At 38.4% G+C, this 23341-nt stretch overlaps 1 protein-coding gene and 1 pseudogene across 1 annotated transcript in view; both read right to left on the minus strand.

The window, feature by feature from the left end:
* RAB27B (RAB27B, member RAS oncogene family) overlaps positions 1–23341 on the minus strand; it is a 170604-nt gene that overhangs the window by 122401 nt on the left and 24862 nt on the right. The window lies entirely within an intron of this gene.
* On the minus strand, positions 20040–20964 carry LOC140709048 (small ribosomal subunit protein uS2-like; annotated as a pseudogene).

The raw sequence follows: 23341 nt of genomic DNA on the forward strand, positions 1-23341 counted from the left end.
ATAGAACTTAGTATATGATGGCCAGGTGTGGTGGCTCACATGTGTAATTCCAGAACTTTGGGAGGCCAAGGTTGGTGGATCACTTAAGGTTGGGAGTTTCAGACCTGTATTGCCAACATGGTAAAACCCAGTCTCTACTAAAAAGACAAAATATTAGCCAGGCATGGTGGTGCACACATGTAATCCCAGTTACTCAGGAGGCTGAGGCAGGAGAATCACTTGAACCCAAGAGGCAGAGGTTGCAGTGAGCCAAGATTGCACAATACAGCCTGGGAGACAGCAGGACTTTATCTCAAGCAAAAAACAAAAAATAAAAGAAGAACTTAGCATATGATAACAGTTTTATTTAAATTCAGTGGAGGAAAAATGTGGTTTATTTAATAGATAGTATTGGTCCAATGGACTGTTTAACTAGAAAAAAAATGAAACCAGACCCCTGGTTTACGTTATATAATACAAAAACAAATACCACATGGATTAGAAACTTAATCATGTATATAAAACCTTAAAATCCTGCAAGAATATCTAAGTAATCACATGGAAGGCCTTCTTAACCACAACTGGACACCCTAATAGTGTAAGCAAAAAGATACCAGATAAAGTTAGATCTTTTGTATGGCAAAATATGCTACTAACAAAATCATAGACTTTGAATAAATATTACTATTGCAGAGGATAGAAAAGAGCTCTCAAAAATTAACAAAAATAAAAAAATAAAAACAAGACGGACAAACAAAAGAGGCTATTTCTAGAAGATCAAATTGAAATGGTAAAGAAATATACTTTTAAAAAGATGTTCTTATGTAATCATCAGATGGCTTTTTACACACAGTGGACTGCCCCAGACAGACAGTGGAATCAAAGGAAATTATTTTGGAACTTTAAGGATTACCCTATTGGATTTCTGACTTGCATGGGGTCTGTAACTCCTTTCTTTTGGCCAATTTATCCTATTTGGAATGGGTGTATTTATCCAATGGCTGTACCTCCATTGTATTTTGGAAGTAACTAACTTGCTTTGATTATACAGGCTCATAGACAGAAGAGACTTGCCTTGTCTCAGATGAGACTATGGACTGTGGACTTTTGAGTTAATGCTGCAATAAGTTAAGACTTTGGGGGACTTTTGGGAAGGCACGATTGGTTTTGGAACGTGAGAAGGACATGAGATTTGGGAGGGGCTGGGGTGGAATGATATGGTTTGGCTCTGTGTCCCCACCAAACCTCACCTCGAATTGTAATCCCCATAATCCCTACATATCAAAGGGAGGACCAGGTAGAGTCAATTGGATCATGGGCGCAGTTTCCCCATGCTGTCCTCATGATAGTGAATGAGTTCTCATGAGATGTGATTGTTTTATAAGTGTCTGTCATTTCCCCTGTTGTACTCACCTTGTCCTGGTGCCCTGTGACAAAGGTGCCTGCTTCTCCTTTACCTTCCACCATGATTGTAAGTTTTCTGAGGCCTCCCCAGCAATACAGAACTGTGAGTCAATTAAACCTCTTTCCTTGATAAATTACCCAGTCTCAGCTATTTATTCATGGCAGTGTGAGAATAGACAATAAATCCTGAGAAAAACATGAGAGGTTGCTGACACTGATTACCTTGAGAAAGTAGTTTAGTAATGACAATGAAGAGGCAAAGGTGGAATCAAATAAGGAAAGCCTGCATATGACCACTTTTAGTACATATGAAAATTATATATCTATACATAAAGAGTAGGAAAAAAAGTTGCAAGTTACCAATGGCTCTTCAGTACCTTCGAACAATGATTTTTTTAAATTAAAATTTGTTTGCCATTCAATACCTTTCACAATGCAGCCATTGCCACATATTGCTACTTCCAGCCACAAGCCACATATCGCTACATTTTACAAACATCTTTGTGCTTTATCCATAGGAACTTTTTTGTGTTCCCATAACACAGCCCATTATCTAATCCCCTCTTTTGGATTTGCTGTTATATCTGAAAAGATTCCCTTTTTAATTACCTAATAAATTTCTACTCATCCCACAAATGCGAGCCCAAGTTTTACCTCCTCCAGGTATCTACCCACTCTCCACATATCTTCCTTGTCTCTCCTCTGCATTGGCCCCTACTAGACAGTACTGTAATTATTGCTGTCCCCATCTTTCCTCTCCAAGTCTCTATTAGCTGAGAGTCTTGGAAGAAGGGACTCTCTCTTATTTATTACTATATCCCTGATCATTATTTAATTTTCCCACTACCTCCCCCAACACAAGCATTCCCCGAGATGATTCTAGGTAACTTTATAGAACAAACATCCCTTTACAATCTGATTACTTGCTGGAGATAGGTTGATCTCATTGAGTCCACACAATAAGCAGAACTCAAGTCACACAATTATAGCAACATTCCATGTGTCAAGGGTGGCATTTATGCTTATTTTGTGTGAATTGTGGGAAACAGGCAAAATAATCAAGGTTTGACTTCAGCTGGTTGTGGACAGACCACATGGAATGAAATCAGTATATATTAAATAAGATAAACATTGAAGATAAACATCATTGACTTCATACTATTATTCATGGTCATCATCTAAGCACAAAAGTGAAGCGATTTTCTAATTGTGTTTATGAACACCTTGATACGAAGAGTCCTTTCCTACATTATTTTTAGTTGTATCTTGCTTTTCATAAAAGAGTCACTAATTAATCACCATCTACTGGTGGTATCTCAAAAATACAGAGTTGAATAACTATGGCAATTAAATACCCTCATGACCATTACCCTACCTGAGAACTATACTGTGACCTTTAGCTATTTTAGTTAAAAGAGCTGTATAACTCCTGAAAAATCAATACTGCCCACCACACATTGGCATGAGCTACTGGGTAAACAGTTGTGTGTGGAGTTATTTGCCTTTCCATGTTATTTGCCCAAGCAAAAACCTGTTTTAGGAGTATTAGAGCAAACATTTAGGAGGGCAAATGGAGAAGGTATTTGGGTGTTTCATTCTTGTAAGCAATCTGTTAAAAATGCAAGATAAAAGAAAGGAAAATCTTTGGTTCCTAGGGTGGGAAAATCTGTAATTGACTAAAATTTCCCTACCTTCCTCCCTATGTGTTTAGAACTCAAATTTGTGGTCACTCACAAACTTAGTGAATTGGATGGTCCTCAAAAGTTCCTGGTCAGCTTTGGCCAAATGCCTGCATTCTTGTCATTTGGCACAATTTAAGGAGGAGCCAAAACTGAACCAGTCATAATCTTCCACAAGGCTCCATTAGAAAAGTCACATTACAATGCATTAGCGATGACTAAACTCCATACATCACATTAAAAATTCCCTAGGCAGCCATTGTTTCCTCACTTCAGAATGAATAACAGAAATGACATTTCACAACTAACAACCTGAGTTTATTATCTCTAGGGAACCAGCACAGAAACTACCAGAGGGGATATACAACATCAACCAATCATTTTCAGGAGTTCCTCACCATAGATTTCTAATATTTCATTCACTACGCCTATGTCTTTAGGCATATTTCACGGATTTGTATGCAGAGGTGAAGCCTGACTAAAATGTAAAGAATCTGCATTGCAGAAACATAAACATTAGATCTAGGAGGTATTTTAGCACTTATTTAATCTAATCTCTTCATTATATAAATGGGAAAACACACAAAAACAAAACAAAAACAAAACAAAACAAAAAGGAGATGTGGAGACATTCAATGATCTGCTCAAATTTTAAGGCAATTGAAGGCAAAGCCAGAAATGAAACCCAGGTCTCCCAAATCCTAACCTGATTCTCTTTGCATATGCCTGCCTGCTTCTACTCAACTGCAAAACAACCTCTTTAGCTTCGATTTACAGGGCCATCACTGTCCTTTCACTCATCCATAATGACTCCATTTACTGTGTTTCCTGTTGACTTTGCTTTATATTCATTTCTATTATTTCCTGCTTTGATTATTTCTGGAGGGTCTACCATGAAGATGATGAAGTAGTAAGATGGAAGAAAGTCATATGTTATTCCATGTAACAATTACAAATCTCAGACTGAACTCCAGGAATTCTCAGGCAATTCTGGACGTGTGATTGTCGCCCATTCATTCTAAAAATGTGTCTTCACCAAAAAGTTGGTGTTTTAAAAATAAGTTTGGAAAACTATAATTTCATCTAGAAGAAATTAATGTCCTGCTGTAAATACATTGGTTTAACTTTAACTCATAATTTCCCAAATATATTTGAATATGGAAACTCTTCTTGTGTGTACCTAAGTTTCTGAAACAACTAACCTTCCACAAAACAAACATTAGTAAGTTGCTTTATCACAGTGAGCAATGGGGTGTGGGCCAATATCTCCTCCTTCAATACTTTGTTTTACTAAAAAGAATTTACAAAATGTTTCCTGTAGGCAGCTCATTGTGTGGTTGAAGTGGGTATGGGGAAAGGAAAGGAAGAAGGAGATATAAGAAGTTAAAAATGACTCTGAATTTCTTGAGCTTATAATTGTATTGAGTATAAACAAGACATGCAACAAGTAAGCAAAACCCTAAGGCAGTAAATAAGTCAGTGTCCAGTATCTCCATAAGGTACAGATGAAGGCACTGGGATTTTTCATTTGAACTTAACTGGAACAAAGCATATTTTAAATTAGATCCTGAAGGACATACAGAAATGAAAGTGCCTGGCACAAGGTTGACCAATGCATATTTGCTTAACAAATGAAGGACATTCTGGGTTAGGGAACAGCACGAACAATATCTTGAAGTCAAATGGAATGAAACATGTTATTCATGGGAATATAGAACCTAGGGTGTCTGGGACAGGAGTGAGGGTGAGCATTGGCTCCAGGGGATGGGAAATTAAGATCAGAGAGGGGCCGGGCACAGTGGCTCACATCTGTGATCCCAGCATTTTGGGAGACTGAGGCAGCAGGATCATTTGAAGTCAGGAGCAAAATAAAGATTGAAGTGGAGGAATTTAAGCAGAATGTAAAAATCATTATGCTAATGAGAACTCCAGAATCTTCCCAAAATCATTTTTTTATTTTTATTTTTATTTTTTGGGTTTTGCTTTGTTTTGTTTTGTTTTGTTTTTCCTTTTCATCCCTAGCATCTTACAACCTGCTTGGGCATGAAATAGGAATTTTAAAAATGTTAGTTGATTAAAATAACAAATGAGCGTGAATAAAAGAAGCACAGTGGAGAAGAACTGGAGAATTTCTGTTTGGGAAGTAAAATGACACAAGCAGTCTTTTTCAAAAACATTTCTGGTTGGTGATGTCTGATGGGAGTTGAATTGTGAGACGCTACAGACAGCATGCAGCAGTTAGAAGACAAAGTTTGGAGTTTAGGACAAACACCTTCCCTGGAGTAGATAAATTTGAAACGCATTTTGAAAGAAGAATCAATAAGCCCGAGGAACAATGAAATAAAAGGGACAATGGAAAAACAGCATCCAAGTTTAGACTTAAGATAGTGGTAGGGTCAGTCACAGAGAAAGGAAAATTCTAAGAGGGAATAGGATTCATAGAGGGATTCTATGTTGGGAAATAATGACAAATATCCAAAGGGAGATGTTCTGTCACCTAATGGTGGCATAGGGAAGGCACAACTACTCAAATAGCTACTCTCACAACTTAGCCTATTTCCCAAATGATATATGGATATGATTATTATCATCCCCATTGTGCAGACGAGAAAAGTGAGTGGCAGAGATATCAGATGTTTGCTTTAAAATACACTCACTCAACAGGGAGTATGGCTAAGACTTTAATTCCTACAATATTTACAATATTGCATTTCAGGAGATACAGAATTGAATTACAAAGTCTGGTCAGAGACAGAGTATTGAAATTTACCCATATGCATATGAGAGTTGAAGTAGAAAATAATGCTTATTCCTTGAGCATTTAACCAAGTTTGATGGGTGTTCATTAGGTGTCTGATCTGTGCTTGGCTCTGTGGCAAAATGAGGCAATGCAAAGAAGGTAAACACAGGGTCAATGACATCTAGGGAAAGCTAGGAGGAAGAAAGAGGAATCCATAAACAAACTGCAGTAATAAAAATCAAGAACTACTGCTTCATAAGTATCTACTACAGGCAAGACAGAGAATAGTCTCCTGAAAAGAAATGTGTGCATGAGAAAGAACAACGTTCAGACATCAGAGCTGGCAGAGAGATGACTTGATTAGAGGTGACAAATGTCACAGATAACCAGAGAAGGAGAACTTATAAAGTTTCCCCTTCTCAATACTTAACACAAACCAAGAGTTGAAAACCAGGCTCCATCATACCTCTCATTCATCTAATTTGTCAGTTTCTACCGAGACCAGACACTTGCTGGAGTCTTGAATTGAGTGTGGGACTTTAGTACTTAAAATGGATATGCCCAGAGGAGAAGAAACAAATAAGGCACAGGGATTTAAGGATAAAAGCCTGAGTCATAAAGTTTTTCAAATACACTCAAATGGCAGAGACTCTTCCTACCTGTTTCTCTCTCCTTAGAACAGAACTGGAGGAATCTACTTCACATAGTACCATAGGCAGAATATTTCAGCCTGTATTTCCAGACTTCTCTCCCACTAAACCTGGACACAGTACACACATGTTACATCCATGATCTCATTTGCTGTCCCTGGAGCAGGTACTGATAATCACCGCCTACCAAAATCATGCATCCCATCGTAGCTTTGCTCAAATACCACCTCCCACAAGAAGCCTTCCCTGAACAACTTGGCCTGAAATGGCCTCTCCCTTCCTGGGCTCTATGGCAATTTATGGTTTTGGAAGGAGCTTGTCCCACATTGGTCTGTATCGTGACTTCTCATAAATAAATAAATAAATAAATAAATGAATACAGACATATACATAAAATGATGAATTTATTAAAATACATTAAAATATTTCAAACACTAAAAATACCAGCACAGTATGTGAACCATAATACTCTCACTTTAGATTGCTTTCCCTTGCCCTCCCTTACTGCTTTTTGTCTATATTATTTATTTACTCTTTGAAGTTTTAAGTTTTCTGAAAGTTTTCCTTGCCTTCAGAAAACTTAAAACTTTAAGCGTTGTTTTAAGAAAGCCTAATATTCATCAAAGCCTTGAGCTTAGAGACTCAATAAATATTTGATGAATGAATGAATGCATTAAGTAAAAATAAATTTAAAGTAAAATACATATCTTTAATTTGCACATTTATTCCTTTATGCCTGGGTACACTCATTGTGATACACGCTGAACCCCCCAGGTGTGAGGGATATAGGTACAACCAAAACAGTAAAAAATCCCTGCCCACAGAGCCTGCAAACTGGAGGAAGGAGCTACAATATGCAAATGGAGGAGTAAAATATTTGTCAGAGTGGTAGGTGCTGGGAAGAATAATAAACAGGGAAGACAGATAAGGAGTGGGGCCTCCTTATCTGTATATGGGGAGGAGGAAGGTATGTGATTTTTCAAGATCACCAAGGAAGACCTCAGAGACAAGTAATCTTTCAGAGTGTTAAAGACATTACTGAGAAAGCCTAGCACACATCTGAAGGAAAGATACTCCCAAGAGAGGAAATAGCAAGTGTCAAGGCTCAAGTCAGGATTGTGCTTTGGATGGTCTAACTTATTGCAAAGTACACAATGTAGCAGAGTGAACAAGGGCTGGAGTAGAAGGAAATAAAGTTAGACTATTGGGGAGTATATTCATTTCCCAGGGCTGCCATAGAAAATTACAACCAACTGGATGGTTTAAAACTACAGAATTTCCCAGCCAACATGGTGAAACCCCGTCTCTACTAAAAATACAAAAATTAGCCAGGCATGGTGGCACAATTCTATAATCCCAGCTACTCAGGAGGCTGAGGCAGGATAATCACATGCACTCAGGAGGTGGAGGTAGCAGTGAGCCGAGATGGTGCCACTGCACTCCAGCCTGGGCAATACAGCAAGACTCCATCTCAAAAACAAAACTATAGAATTATCAGAAGTGTGAAATCAAGAGGTCAACAGGGGAATTCTTGAGGAAGTTCACAGGGAGAATCTATCTCATGCTGCCAATCTTTGTTGTTCCTTGGCTTATAGATACATTACTCCAGTCTCTGCCTCCATCTTCACATCTCCTTCTTCTCTGTGTTTCTGTATCTTCTCTTTTTCTGTCTCTTACAAGGAGATTGCCACTGGATTTAGAGTCCATCCTAATCCATTAGGATCTCATCTCAATTCTTACCCTAATTATATCGGTAAAGACTTAATCCCAAATAAAGTCACATTAGGAGACTCTGGGTGGGCATGGATTTTGGAGCGATGCTAATCAATCCACTACAGGGAATAAGGTTGAAGCAGCCAGAGCAGTTAAGAGACCATTCAGATGTCAATAATCCATCAGAGGCATCGTCTGGTGACACAGAAGTGCTTCTATTTCAGATTTTGAAATAGAGCCAATGAGATATATTAACACATTGGATTATTGCCTCTTGAGTTTTTCTTCTTCACCACTTTAGAAATAAGAGAAGCATTGGTTTTTGGAAGAGAAAGGGCTATGTGGTAGCCCAGTGATTGTTATTGCCTACTTGAGTCGGCTGTGAACAGAGGATAAACTGAGATGAAGGTTTATAACCGTTGTATGTTAGCAGGGAAGTAGGGTACCTTTCCAGTTTTACTGTTTGGTATTTCTTACTAAAAATACCCATAGCGTAATACATTTTGCTGCAATTCAAATAGAGCAAAGTTTTGAAGATAAATTGTTCTGAAGATAGGAAATGCATTTATGTGGCAGAGATGAATAAATGTGTTGAATTTCTCATGCAAACTTTAGTACTGTAACAACTCTATATTTTGATTCACTCTATCTATTTGAGTGAAAATATTTCTTTTTAGGGCAGGAAACTGATCTCACCTATCTAAAAGCAAAGCAAAGACTTACATCTTAAAGAGTTTAAGGAGTTGAGCTCAGCCTGAAAAACGACGATGGTGCTAGGTATGAACTTCTGAGTTCTCTGGTGTCAATTTAAGCTGAAATCTTGATTTACTTCCCAAGTTATAACTTCTGGGAGACAAGGCATGCAGGGAGAATGAAGGAAATGAAACACTATAAATTATCCCATTTATGATATCAGATTCTCAAGCAAATATCTTGATATTCAGTACAAAAAAAAAAAGAATATCTCTCTTTTAACAGCTGTCTCTCCATAGACCTTTCCCATTGATTCAACAATGATCTCTTCCTATATATGATCCAAAGAATATCCTCCCATTTCCTAAGAGTAGTATTCAAAGACCTTCCATCTAGCTGTAATGCTTTCTCTACCTTCCACAGTTACTAACACAATGCCCTAAACATAAGGGCTCAGGTAAGCATTAAGTATGTTGAATGGAACGAATGATAAGTTACTGAATTTTTTTTTTTTTAATTACAGCGAAGGCAGCGTCTGTATCAAATGACCAGGGAATTGACAACAATCTTAATTGTCATACCTCTACCTTGAAATTGAATTAAAAAACACTTGATTATTATCTAACAGAGGGAAACACATTGTCTAGAAAATACAGGCTTAAAAAAACCTAGGTTACAAAGTACAACATTGATCTTATACCTAACACTCAAGAGCTGAGATCACGCCACTGCACTCCAGCCTTGGCAACAAGAGTGAAACTCCGTCTCAAAAAAAGAAAAGCAAGTATTGTAGAGGCATGTCAGATAATTCACTAATAAAAACATTTCTAGATTTTGTGAATTTTTTTGTATTTGTCAATTTTTAAAAGAATTTGTAATTTATGGGATTTTTGTCATTTTGAAAGATTATTTTCATACCTAATCAAAACAGTTACTATTAATAGGTTGAAGTCTTTGCTGGTTGTTTTTTATTTCAAACATGGCTGTGACAAAGGACAGATTTTGGTGGCACTGGTATTAACTTTCTATGTAATATTCAGCTTCCCCTTGTGCAATAGTTTAATAAGATCATTGCCCACTGATACCAGGATGATTTTCCTACATATTCATTTGGCTGATGGAACTCTGATGGCTGTGCTAAAACAGGGGCATTTGCTATTATTGATTTTTCCTTCCAGGAATTCAAACTAAATGTTAATAAAGATGGAGATCTGGTGTCAGATGAGGCATCAGATGAGGCATTTGCACAATAAAACTATTGCAAAGTAGTGATCTGATGCAGACCATACTGTTGGCCTGTTTTATCTGACTTCTCCTTAGCTCTGAAAAGGGTGAAATGCCAAAGCGCCTGGAAGGGGAAATCACCAACTTGTAATGTATCATGGTCTTTAATTGTGAGGATTACATTGTCATTATCATATAGGGGAAGAATTCTGGAGACTCTCCCTTAAACCTGATGCTACAGAGAAACTATTTTTGAATCCCAAATCCTTTTCAGGTGAAAGTTTTAAGTTATTTATTCATTTATTTAATTTTTTGAGATAGAGTCTTGCTCTGTTGCCCAGGTTGGAGTGTACTGGTGTGATCTCGGCTCACTGCAACCTCTGCTTCCCGGGTCCAAGTGATTCTTGGCTCCTGCCTCAGCCTCCCAAGCATCTGGGACTTCAGGTGCGCACCACCACACCTGGCTAATTTTTGTATCTTTAGTAGAGACGGGGTTTCACCATGTTGGCCAGGCTGGTCTCGAACTCCTGACCTCAGGTGATCCGCCTGCCTCGGCCCCCCAAAGTGCTGGGTTTACATGTGTGAGCCACCATGCCCAGCCTTAAGTGATATGTTTAAAAATGCAAGTAAGCAAGCGTTTCCAAAGTGCCAACAGAGCAATACGCTGTGTACTGAAAATGTGCTATTCTCAACCCCTTTCTTTCACAGAAGAGTCAATAAATCAGCATCCTAATAGCAATAATGTCAGGGATGCAGGAGCCCAGGAGAGTCAGAGTTGACACTATTTTAAAATCAACTCTATCTCAAAACTAGTAAGGCGCATTTATTGCCAGTCACATGGTCATAAGATATTTACTACTCAGGAAACAATATAAAGATACCTACAAGGACAAACTCCCATAACAACAGAAAGTCCAGATGTCCCAATACTCATAACAATATATGCTTTCAGGATAATTATAGTTATGCTTTGATGCATTTACACATTAAAATGTCAGGAATAGTTTTCTTTAAATCAATAAAATGATAAGTTTTGTCATGCTGTCAGCCCACCTACAAACAGGCATAGCTTAGTTTACCTTTACATAGACAAGATCCCTATATAAGAAAAACTTGAAACAAAGACGGTGCGTTCCTCCACTTGCTGTCTAAGGACACCCTATTCTGTAATGGAGGAGCTTTCAATAAAGCTCAATTTCTTCTCACTGTACTTTGCAATTTTCCTTGAATTCCTTTCTGCATTAGATCCAAGAACCTTCTCTTGGGGTCTAGATCAAGATTCCTTTTTCTGCTAACAATAACATATTCATATAGCTAATATTATTAGTCCATTCTCACACTGCTATAAAGACACTACCTGAGACTGGGAAATTTGTAAAAGAAAGAAATTTAATTGACTCACAGTTTGCCATGGCTGGGGAGGTCTCAGGAAACTTACAATTATGGTAGAAGGCGAAGGGGAAGAAAGGACCTTCTTCACATGGTGGCAGGAGAGAGAACAAGAGAGGAACAAACAATTATAAAACCAACAGATCTCATGAGAATTCATTCACTATCACGAGAACAGCATGGGGGAAACTGCCCCCATGATCCAATCACCTCCCACCAGGTCTCTCCCTCAACACCTGGAGATTACAATTCAAGATGCGATTTAGGTGGGGACACAGAGCCAAACCATATCATTAATGCAATTTATAAAGCATTTTTTTAAACAAGTGTACACATTCAAAAATAACAGTCCTGTTTAACCCTCATTCTGTAAACAGGGCACCATTTTCTTAGTCTAATCTCTCTAAGTGGAAGTAGAGAATCCATGAACAGTTGGGTCTGCTGGTATAAATATTTATTCTAAACACCAAGTGTGTGAGTGTGTATGGCTCCAGTGGGCTGGAAATTAACTTAGTATTTTATGAAATAGCGAAACTATTGGGTGTGATAAGTGACTTAAATTATGCATTGAGATAATTTATGTACAAATTACCAAGCAATTAACGTACACAGGTATCTTTCTTATTTCTTCTGTTGTTCATTACATTGGACGTACCTGTAAAAGCTTATAGACATGTTTTTGTCTTAGGGAAAAATCTAGGTGAAGAAGAAAACAAATAATAAAATAAATAATAAATAATGCATAGAACTGCACTGCCACTTGATTTACACAAGATCAGGCTACATTATTGTGGCTGCCATTAAAAAGAAAAATCACCATTTTTTTTCTCTGGGCTTAATACAATCTGTTTACCACTGAGATGGGTACATTAGATGTGTTATCTGATTTTACCCTCACAGCAAACTTATGTACAGATGAAGAAATACAAAGTAGAGGAATTAGAATAACTTGCCCAAGGCCAAACAATGATTAACTAGTTAAGCCTGCAGGTTCAACAAGGTACTAGAATACAAGGCATGGAAGAAAAATGGTCCATGAATATGCTGCTGGTTTCTCACTCAACCTCACTTCTGAGTTTTGTAGGGGCATTGCCACATTCCAATGACTTCCTAAATTCATTGTGACCAAAATTAAACTCAGAGTTTTTAAAATGATCCCTTTAATCTTGTGACCCCCAAATCTATTTAATATTTCATATGCCTAGACTCCCACATTCAAATTTCTAATTACCTGTGATAGCTCTTCCAAGGTGACACAGGCACCTCAAATCAATGTTAAGCAAATTGATCATTTTCTTCATGCCTGCCTCACCTCCAAAATTCTCAGTCACTAGCACTGCCCTCCATCTAGTCACCCAAGCTAGAACTTGGGGTGTCCTTCCTGACTTTCCCCTCTATATCACTTCCCCTATCAGTCAGTCACCTCCTTTATATCTCTCTGGAGATAGATACAACAAGTAGACAGCCAAGTGGACAGCTTGGAAAAAGAGACAGACTCCCCAAGTCAGGCAACTATAAATATGCGCTGGTGGAACTCTTCCATGGTGGGATCAAGGTCCTGTAGAATGCCTGCCACAGCAGCATCTCTGCTCTGCTGATAAGGGACTTTCATAGACCTCCTGGCTGCTGGGAGGAACATAGAAACTTCTAGGTTGCCTACTGCTCCAGTCAATTGCCTACCTGCCACAGGTAACTTTAAATGTTAAAAATAACAAATAAACCCCAAACAGAAAACCTTTCTTGCTGCTTTCTTAGGACTTTGCTGTTTCACTCCTCAATGCCCCCACCATGTGAATACACTCTCCCACACATTCCCTATTTTATTCAATTTCTTCGCAGCTACTCTGATTTGGTAAAGCAGGTGTTTTCTTACTTTACAGCAATGATTCTCAATCTTGTTTGCACATGAGAATCACCTGGAGGTTATTTTTAAAATTTATGAGACCTTGGGCCCCACCCCAGAGCAATTAACTCATAATCTTTGAGGCGTGTATTGTTTCATCAGTCTTTAATTAAAGCTCCCCAAATGATTCCAGTTGCTAGCCAGAGTTGAGAGTCAACACCCATAAGACTGAATGAACCGAGGCTATGGCTTAATGTGACAGTTAGTGCCCATAAATACGGAAAATTATAAGTTGTCAGCTTACAATTTAAAAATAAATTTTAAAAAAGTGAGTTCACCACACACTGTGTTCACCACTGCCTCAATTTACATGCAAAGCAAGTACAGAAAAATGCACACCTGTATGTCATGAAGTGCTAAATTGAATGGCTGCAAGTAGTAATAACTTCTGTGATGGGAAGAACAAGCTCCTTATCATAACGCCACAATCTGGATCTAAGGGCATGAACCTGTTGGGGCCACTGAGGACTATGAAATCCCAGCTAGTGTAAATTGTTACTTTGTAGCCCAAGAGAAGTGATAACCAGAGAAATTTTCATTTCAGGAACTGGCTCAGTATTTTCTATAATTTCCTGGCTCAGTGTTTTCTGTAATGACTCTGTCATCTCCTCAACTGCTTTCCCACATCCTCATACATGTGATGCTCAATTTCTTATTGTGCTTCTTTATTCTATGCTTCATCAATTTCCCTGTATCTCTTACATCTTCCTCCATCACCTGGGTAGATTTAACTGCCTAGTCAGTCCTACTTCGGGTATTCTCAGAGAAATACAGTCCATGAATATGCTACTGTTTTTTTACTCAACCTCACTTCTGAGTTTTGTAGGGGCATTGCTATATTCCAATGACTTCCTAAATTCGTTGTGTCCAAAATAAAACTCAAAAGAGTTTTTCAACGATCCCTTTAATCTGTGACCCCCAAGTCTATTTAATCTCTCAAATGCCCACTCCAACATTCAAATATCTAATTACCTGTGATGGCTCGTCCAAGGATACACACCACCTCAAATCAATGTGTCCAAAAGCAAAGTAATCATTTTCTGCATGCCTATTTCACCTCCAGCAGTCTCAGTCACTAGCACTGCCCTCCATCTAGTCAACCAAGCTAGAACTTGGGGTGTCTTTCTTGACTTTCCCCCTCTACATCACTTCCTCTTAGCGAACCAGTAAGTGCTACAGACCTCACCTCTTTTATATCTCTGCTACTATCCTCTTCAGCACTCCTGTCCCTGCCCTCTCACATGAACTTCTCCAGTGCCCCAAGCTCCTAGTATTGTCTTTCTCAAACCAATTGGCTATACAACTGCCAGGGTGTAAAAGGTAAAGTTGTCTGACTGTCCTCTTAACTTCAGTGTCTCTCCAGGGCAAGATAAAGTCCTTTCTCTTCAGGTGACCACGGGCCTCTCTACAGACTGTCATCTGCCTTATTCTCCACTTACAACTCTCTACTCTCTGCATAGAACTCAATTCCCCAGAAGTAACATTTTGTTTGTTGCTCCTCTCCAACATGCTTTATAACCTGTGACTGTGGCCTTCTGCTTTTTGCGTGGCTAACTCCTGCCCATCACCAAAGACTCATTTCTGTTATATTCTCTTCCAGAAAATGGCACCTTGTTTCCATTGACTTACAGGTTCTTTGCTTTTTGAAATATTCTGTGCAATTTTCTATCATTAGATTTATAGCATTGTATTATAATTAATCATTCTTCTCTGTAAGCTGAGTGTCTTGAATTCAGTGAATGTACTCTGCATCCTCAGCACTGAGACAGAGCCTGGCACTCCAAAAATGAATGAATTCCTTCAGTGAACTCAGTATCTGATGCTTCCACAGTACTTACTAACTTCTATTGGGTTAACTGTGTCCTTCCTCTGCCTCTGCAACTAGATCATTAACCCTGGAGATCTGTCAAAGGCTGGGTCTTTGTTTCTTTAGTGTTAGCCAAATTGACTGACAATGAATAGGTGTTGTATCCATGACAATGAAAAGAAAGGAGGAAAAGAAGGAAGGAAGGGCGGTCCAATTTCTGTATAGTTGTTCAGTGCAATTTAAAACTTTAAACATTAAAAATTCAAGTAAAATTTGTAATGTTATCCTTCTCTATTCAAGCAAATAAAAAACAAAGATTCCTAACATTTCAAGAGATAGTTACATCTTCAGATTGCTGACTGTTAATAGAATATTTGTTTTATAATATTCTAGCACTGGATCATTATAAGATTCTGAAAATGATCATTAATTTAAATGATAAAAAATGGAAAGAAGCAGTTCCCTTTACATATATGAATGGATAGAGACATACTAGAGTGACTAGTGAGGAAAGCTGGAACTTCTGTTGTACATAAATATAGCATGAGTCATTTATCTTTTTAGTTCAAGCACAGAATTGTTGAAATTATGACATTAATTGATGCAAAATCCCAAACATCAATGATGGGCCATTCAATAACAGAAGGTATATTTAAAAGTTTGTCTCTATAGATTTTTAAACAGTAGTTATTTTTAAAATTCCAAAACAAAGAGCACAATTACTAAGAAGTATTAATTGACAGTAAAAATACAGCTATCATTATTAGAGCTTGAGGCAAAAAAAAAAAAAATACAAATCCCCACCCAAATCCAAAGCCTCTATTTTGCACTTATGAATATTAGAAAAATGTTATTCCTTTCTTCCTTCTGTATTATCTCTCCTTATGTCAAGATAAGTCGCTAATAACTGTAGCTTTCTTTGGACTCTCTTATCCTACTCAGTAGCTTTTAAAAAATATAACATTCTATTTAGAAATTAAAAAAAAAACCTGTTTTTCAGTTTTCTTTGTAGGTGGAAGTGAAATACAATCTAGAGAATCCCTCTGCAATCTCCCATAATAGAGTTGAGTAGGAGGGTAACTCATTAGGAATTAGCAGATGTCAGCACCTGTTGTAAGGTATTGGGCTCTGTGAGCCAAAACTCCTTTGGCTGAGAATATACCCCAGCAGGTCCTAGAGACTGAGAGTTAGAGTAAGGGATTTGGGTTGGAAGGAAGTTAAGAGGTCTCTTTGAGATTGGTGAAGTCAAGCTGCCATTGGGCTCAGAAAATGACTCTCCAAAACCTGGCTCTTCAGCATGCTGAGTGCTTTCAAAATGGAAAGACCATAGAAATAAGCCTAAGAACCAAGGTCTCTCTCTGACTTTCCCCTACCTCCCTGTCTCTCAGATCCTCTTTCCAGAATCACTGGGAGGGACTCTGTCTGAAATTTTCTTATCTAAGGAAGATTCTTTCTAAAGAAATCCAATTGTCTTAAGGCCCCCTCCCTAGAAACCCCATCAAATAACCAGGAAGGATCACACCAAGGAAGAAGAAAAGAGACTGGGAGTCATTACCATGCCCAGACAGTCTCCTCACCTATTCTTCTAAGGGAAGCTCCCAGAGGTTACCTGGGGAACTTTACCTGCATAATAAGACAACCTGTGTTCTGCCCCTCACCTTCCGTAATTTGTTCCATCCATCTTCCAAAGAGAATAGTTTACAAAATGATATCTTCCTCCTGGGTCTGTACACCTTTCTTCTACAAAGAGCATATGTGAACCTCAACCATTTAGTTCCTCTTTGAGTTTCACATTTTGGGTATGGCTTCTGTGTCCATATACACATTAAAATAAATGCTGTTTGCCTTTTTCCCCTATTAATCGGTCTTTTGTCAGTTCGTTTTCAGTGAACCTATAAAGGACAGAGGGGAAGCTTTTCTTTGACCCCATCACCACTGTTTGTGAAAATGTGATGTCTATGCATCTGTGTCAGAATCACCTGAGTTACTCGTTAAACATGCAAATTTGTGCCTCAACCTAGGTTGGGTCCATCTATCTGCATTTTACCAGCCTCCCCAGGGGACTCATAGTCCCACTATAGTCTGAGACCATGCTTTAAGCCATACACAAAATATCTGTAACTACTGCCTTTTTTCACACTTAAGAGTACCACATTGTTTTAGGGAGAGTTTTAAATCAATGTAAACTTAAGCAACTCATTTGGAAATAAGAAATTATTTGTGACATATGTCATAGTGAATCCCAGTATGTTAAAGCATAGAAGTGAGAACTGCTGTGAGGTTCTGGGAGAATCGATCTCATCAAATTCCGACAATAATCATTCTGACTTTTCTAGAGAGCACTCCAAAGTCCCTTTAGTGCTTATATCTTTATCACAGCATCCTCACAGGAAATGTGTAAATTCTTAAGAGAACTCAAATTACTTCGTAGATATAATGAAATATTATAATTTTAAATAGAATAGGATCAACCACTGGGAAAGTCTTTTGTTTTTGTTTTGTTTTTTGTTTTTGAGGCAAGGTCCACTCTATTGCCCTGGTCGGAGTGCAGTGGCACCATCTCAGCTCACTGCAACCTTCACCTCCCTGGGCTCAAGTGATCCTCCCAGCTCAGCCTCCCAGGTAGTTGGGACAACAGGTGTGCATCATCAAGCATGGCTAGTTTTTGTATTTTTTGTAAAGATGGGGTTTTACTATGTTGTCCAGGCTGGTCTCGAATTCCTGGGTTCAAGCGACCTGCTTTCCTTGGTTTCCCAAAGTGCTGGGACTATAGGCTTGAACCACCGTGCCCAGCCGAGAAACTTTTAATAAAGTCTTTATGCACAAAAGTCTTTATGCATGAAGTCTTTATGAGAATATAAAATACGTGAGCTGCAAAGTCTAATTACACAATTTAATAACTAACATTGGCTCTGAAACCCATGCATATTTTGGAATATCATAATTATTTGGTAGGCAAAGTGTGAGAAGCAAAAGAATTTAAATGAACTCATATACATGCATGTGGGCACATACACACAAACACATGTGCACTGAAATGTCAAGACCTATTATTCAGATTTTGTTTAAAAGTCTTCTCACATTCCTCAGACTGAATTATCCACTGTGGTCATTCGTTAAGCCGCACCAGCCATCTTTCTCAATTTACAACTCATATTCATGGCAAAATGGCATTGATCTTACCCAGGTTTTTATTTTTGTTTAAATCTATTTCATACTAAAATAAAGCCAATGTATTAAAAGGACTTGTTAGTTTATCCATGTCATTTGGAAGTAGGCCATAGATATTAACAATTACTATTATATTAACTAGGATTCTTCTATAAGGTAATATGGAGAGTGAGACATTGAGCTGTCAAATTTTCATTATCAGGAGGGGACAGAAAAAGTTATACAAGATAAGAGTTCTTCTTTCACAAGCAAAAATGAAGGCAGTTGAGGAGAAACTTGAGGCTATATAGGATTGGAGATTGTGGGGAGGAAGTGCTACTCTTTGGAGAGTAGGCTAGGGTATAACAAAGCCAAACATAAAAATCCTGTCTTGGTCTTACCTAGTGAAACTTTACAAAAGAATCTGAAGCAGATACACAAGTTTCAGATACATAGACACTGATTTTATTTTACTTACAGGGAAACATTAAATCTCTGTACTGTTTTTCTTCACTATCAGGAAGCATATTCTCATCATATCCCCTAAGCCAGAATTCTTAGATAAAGGTTGGTTTGTGTTATATAATTTAGTGTGTTACTTAAGGCAAAATCATTATGAAATGCAAGTGTACAAAAAGTAAACTGGGGATTGAGTATAATAAGAAATCTTACGCATTAAGTACCTAACACATGCCAGCCATTTTGCTAAGTGCTTTACGTATACTGATTGTGTTTCCATCATAATTCTGTGATGAAGGCACTATTATTCTCTCAATTTTTTGGATGACAAAACAAAGGCTAATTAAAGTAAAGAAGGATAGCAGGTAGGTACTAGAGCCAGAATCTGCATCAAAGCTGATTTATTCCAGCCTCTCTATCTTAATAGCAAGCTTGAATGCCTCCAAAGACGAAAAGAGTGTTAACTACATAAAAACAATTAGTTGTAAGATTCTTATATCTACAAGCATCTCTGATCTGTATAAAATAAGGCCAAATTTGTTTTTCAAAAACCCTTGCAATATTTCAGGAAACTTTTCATGGAATAAAGTATGACCCATATAGCAATACTTCAAAACAAGTCTTTAAAGATTATTGACACCACTGAGGGCTCAGGTCTTATCACGAATCCTCCCAATAGCAGTAACATGCTTACCATCCAGAAACCACAGTCAACCTCACGATTTTTGTCTCATCCAGTTAGCAATTAGGAGTCTTACCTCACACCTGAGACCTAACCTATGGATATTCTTGCCATCTGATGACACTGGCGTAATCTTCAAGTTTTTCTTCAGTTGTGGATTATTTCATTTTTAGAGGGAGTCCCTACTAATTTCAGTCTTCTCAAAGACTAAAACTTGTCAGTGAACCTCCTTGTCCACATGCACCTCCTTGAAGCCTCATCTCACATATCAATATCTTGTGGCATGCTTCACCCATATAGAGTGAGACCGCCTCCCTTCTCTAAGTTTTCATAGCATCCTACACATCTGTATCCTGTAGTTGGCATCGCTCTTCTATGTAGCTGTATATTGGTTGCTATTTCATCAACCAGACTGCAGTATCCACCTTTGTATCTATTTATCTTGGCCAGCATGGTAGCTAATAAATATCCATAAATATTTATGAATATATATCCCAATAAATATTTATAAATACTGATTGACAGTGTGAATGCTTCTAATGACTATTTTAAAAATACTTTTTTGCTTTTATTATTATTAATATTTTTAGAAACTGATAGTTGTTTTCCATCAAGCTTATTTCCATCTTGCTTTAGAGTCTGTGAAAGAACAGCTTAAGACCTCTCAGTGGTTGTTCCTACCCATCTGGTGGCCTAAGCAGTCGAGTTGCAGACCAGGCTTCTGTGGCAGGCCAAGAGCTCTAGTCTTGACTAGGGAACTGCTGAGTGGGCCCAGGGGTGTCTGCAGGCTGAGTAGCACTGAACTCAAGAGATGCAGCAGTCCAGTTACCCTGAAATTCCTCCTGGGAATTTCAGCCACAGCCTGCTCTTCCTATTCAATCTCTTCAGGATCCCTGTAGAAGTAGCGATCAGGCATGACCTCCCATGGGCATTTATGGGAGATGATGCCATGCTTATGCAGAACTTCCCAGGCTGGCATCCACCATGTCAGGCCCAGTGAGGGGCCTCTCATTGTTGCATGGGATGACAATGTCCACACAGCAAAGAGGAGAACCTGTGTGACCCAGAGCAATGGTAGGCAGGTTAGTTTAAGATGCTTCTGTGACAGACTGGGATCAGTAACCACCAGCAGTCATGGCTCCTGGAAGGCTGCCTGGATCTGGTGCAGGAAGGTTCCAGGAGTGAAGTGGCCAGCAATAGGAGTGACTCAAGTGGTAGCAGCAAACTTCAGCACAGCCCACTTGCCAGTGTTCCTGGAGAATATGACACAGATATCAGCAGGGCTTTCAACAGTGATGATGGCATGAGCCACCAGCAGAAGCTTCTCCCAGGTCTTCTTCAGATTTAGGATGCAGATGTCATCACTTTTCCTTTTGCAGATGTACTGTTCCATTTGGAAGTCAAGCTTGGTGCCACCCAAGTGAGTTCCTGCTGCAAGAAATTTGAGGACATCCTCCTCTTTCGTGTTCAGGACATCACAGGCTCTGGCCATTGTAAAAGTTTCCCTTTAAGTTCTGAGGGGAATTCAGAATAATGCCATATGGACCCTCTCTGGGTAAATGGAGAGGCTATTATTATTTTTAATTGACACATAATTACTGTATATAATTAGGGGGTATATTGTGATAGTTCAATACATGTATACAATGTGTACATGTAATGATCAAATAAGAATAATTATCATATCCATTACCCCAAACATTTGTCATTTGTGTGTCTGTGATGAACATTTTCTGAAATATTTTTCTTCCTCGGATAGCCTTGGGCTTGACCCGCTCTACATTCTCCTTCAAAAAGAAACAAGTTGTTGGGTCTAGATTGCTAATGATGAGATATAGTCACCTACTGTCTAAGCCTTAAAATGCTAGAATATCAGTATTGTCCAAATCTTAAAGGAAAATAAAAACAGGTTTTTATCTTCTCTTAGAAGATTTCTTTATCACATTTTGAAATAAAAATAAATAACTAGAACTTTATCCTAAAATGAGACATGAAAGGTAGAAGAAATATTAAAGATCCAAATCTGCTAATCATTTTGTCTCAGTCCAGTATGAGCTACCTAAGAGATGTACAAGTAGTCATGGCTCACACACTTTCCAATGAATGAAATCAATCTATCTTCTTAATATAACATTTATTCACTGTCTATTTTAACAGATTAGTACAATGGTAAAAAGCACAGATTCAGGCAAATTGCTTGGCCCAAATTCTCTTGAGGGATGATTGCTGGATATAAATTACATCAGAATCACCCCTCTAGGCACTAGTTTTCACCACTAACATCCCTTGTCTGGACTGTGATGTGGTATCTCTGTAACTGGTCTGTGTTTCTCCCCGGCTCCCTTACAGTCAATTTCCTAAGAGCCTTCAAGTGAACCGTTAACATGTGACAGTGCATGTCTCTCATCTGTCCCACCTCTTCAAGGGTTTCCCATCTCACTGGGCATAAAGGCCACAGTTCTATCAAGGATCTATGAGCTGATTCGCTCTGTCCTCTCTGGCTCTTTGTTGTGTATCTGATCTCACCTCCTATTACTCTCCCCTCTCCCTCTTTATTCTAGCCATATTTACCTTCTTGCTCTTCCTGGAATGTGACAAACACACTGCTATGCAAGGACCAGGCATCCACTAATCATCATTCTCTCTGCCTTAGGTGCTCTTTCCTGTATTTATTGTCTGAACGGCTCATTCCCTCACTAAACTCAGGACTCTGCCTAGTTCCACACGGACTGAGTTTTCTTCCCTCATGATTCAATGGAAACCAGCTCCTACTCTCTTGGCCCTTGATCTTCATTAATTATTCACATCTGACATATTATAGATGCATTTCCATATTTGCATTGTACTGTCTGGAGCTCCAAGATAACAGGAACTCTATTATCAGCCCCTAGAAGAGAATCTGATTCATAGTAGGAACTCAATCAATATGGGCTGAATGAATAATAGAATATTGCCACAAAAGAGCTTCTAATTCAGTTATGTTAATATAGTGACATAAAGTGTTGAAAACTACAGTATGTAAAAGCTAAATAGCACAATAGCTGAATGAGATGCTGCAGAGTAGTGTGGAATTAAGGGCCAGATACACAATAATTGGCTTAGGCAATAAGAGTGGGCGTCCAAGAAAGCTTGAGATTATGTTATACAGGACCAGGAAGAAAAGTGATTCTCTCTGTTTCTATCTAGGCTTCAAAATCTTGTTCCAAATTGGAAGACACACTTCTGAGGATTGCCAGCAACTTCTGCAGGATTCCAAAAGTAGTACATGGTCTGATCATCTTGCCAAAAGCTGACCTCACAGGGTGAGTTGACATAGATGCAAAATTTGCAAGGTTTTCCTGCACAATTTAGGAGGCATGAGTCCTATTACCAAGGTCCTGAAATATGGCCAACATCCACAGAGGTAAGCACAGTGTTATTCAACTGGAAGCTTTTGGTCTTCATATGCAAGTGGGCAGCATCCTCCTTGTGGTTAGACTCCAGGGATTTGCTGTTTTCTCTCTCACAATCTAGAAACATAGAAAATCTGGAAGCCAGACTGCCTTACACCTACCACTCAGCTGTCTTCAGGGCACTTGTTCTCATAATTACTTGCTTTATACTCAGAAAATGCAAATAAACTTGATTATCAGCAGAGGCAAAACACAGAAATGAAGGCCAATCTATTGCAGACATAGCAAATGTATTCTCAGAAAGTAAATTACGAATGATTTAAATGACCTAATACTTTATGATAGTATCACTGACCCCAACTTCCTCCTGCCTTCCGTTCTGATAGATTTAAGTAACATCATATACATGTACTTTTAGGTTATTGAAAAACAAGCTAGGATGCTTACAAACTCAGAAAGATGAAACTGCTTCCAGGC

Source organism: Chlorocebus sabaeus, chromosome 18 (genome assembly GCF_047675955.1).
Source record: "Chlorocebus sabaeus isolate Y175 chromosome 18, mChlSab1.0.hap1, whole genome shotgun sequence".
Taxonomy (NCBI): domain Eukaryota; kingdom Metazoa; phylum Chordata; class Mammalia; order Primates; family Cercopithecidae; genus Chlorocebus; species Chlorocebus sabaeus.